The sequence below is a fragment of the Phoxinus phoxinus genome, assembly GCF_949152265.1.
Source record: "Phoxinus phoxinus genome assembly, chromosome: 20".
Classification (NCBI taxonomy): domain Eukaryota; kingdom Metazoa; phylum Chordata; class Actinopteri; order Cypriniformes; family Leuciscidae; genus Phoxinus; species Phoxinus phoxinus.
The window spans coordinates 28,079,284-28,080,115 of NC_136895.1; positions in this window are offsets into that span (position 1 = coordinate 28,079,284).

Genomic DNA, 832 nt, shown 5'->3' on the forward strand with positions numbered 1-832 from the left:
TGCTCTGTAGTAAAGTGAAGTAAATACATTCAGTTCAAATATCTGCCTATCTATTCAGTGTTCATGCATGTGACCGTATAGCACCTTTTTATGCTGATTAATTCACACTCTGAACATTGTCAGTTTGACACTTTGAGCTCCAGTAGGCCTCAACTTCCAGTAAGTCAATGACGTCACTTTCAACTGAAATAAACTGACACATAACATGTTAAAAATTTCTTAAACTTCTCTTTTCATTGTCCAAAAGGAACACATTGTAAACGTATATCTTTGTTTTCAATTCTATTAAGAATTAACAAGCACATGACCATGTTCTTTTTATCTATAAGAAACATTTTAAACACTTGACAATTTCTCTTTTATGTCTTAATCGAACGTTTAACATCACCTTCATTTAAATATATTCAATATACATTCAATATGCATATATTTTCAATTTGCTTTAAATTCAGTTTGACAGTTGGTTTTATAACTCTGCCGAAACTGGTCACGGTCACTCCTTGTGTTTTACTCTGTCCTCAACACTGACTGATCCGATGTGTTGATGTGCGGACTCTTCGATGACGTTTTGCAGTTATCATCAACATTTGGTTATTCCACAGGCACTTTCTGTAGAGACGAATGAGTGCGGTGCAATCTCTTGTGTTTTGACCTGCACTGGATAAATAAAGCTGCCTGGCGTTGTTATTTAGTCTCTTCCGATAGAGCCCCATTCCTTTCGCTTCCTCTTTCTCCATTTATTACAAAGAAACTGCATATTGCAAAAAAAGCATATTGCATATTGCATATTCTCTCTCTCTGCCGCTATTTCTCTGGTCTCACTGTCGAAGTA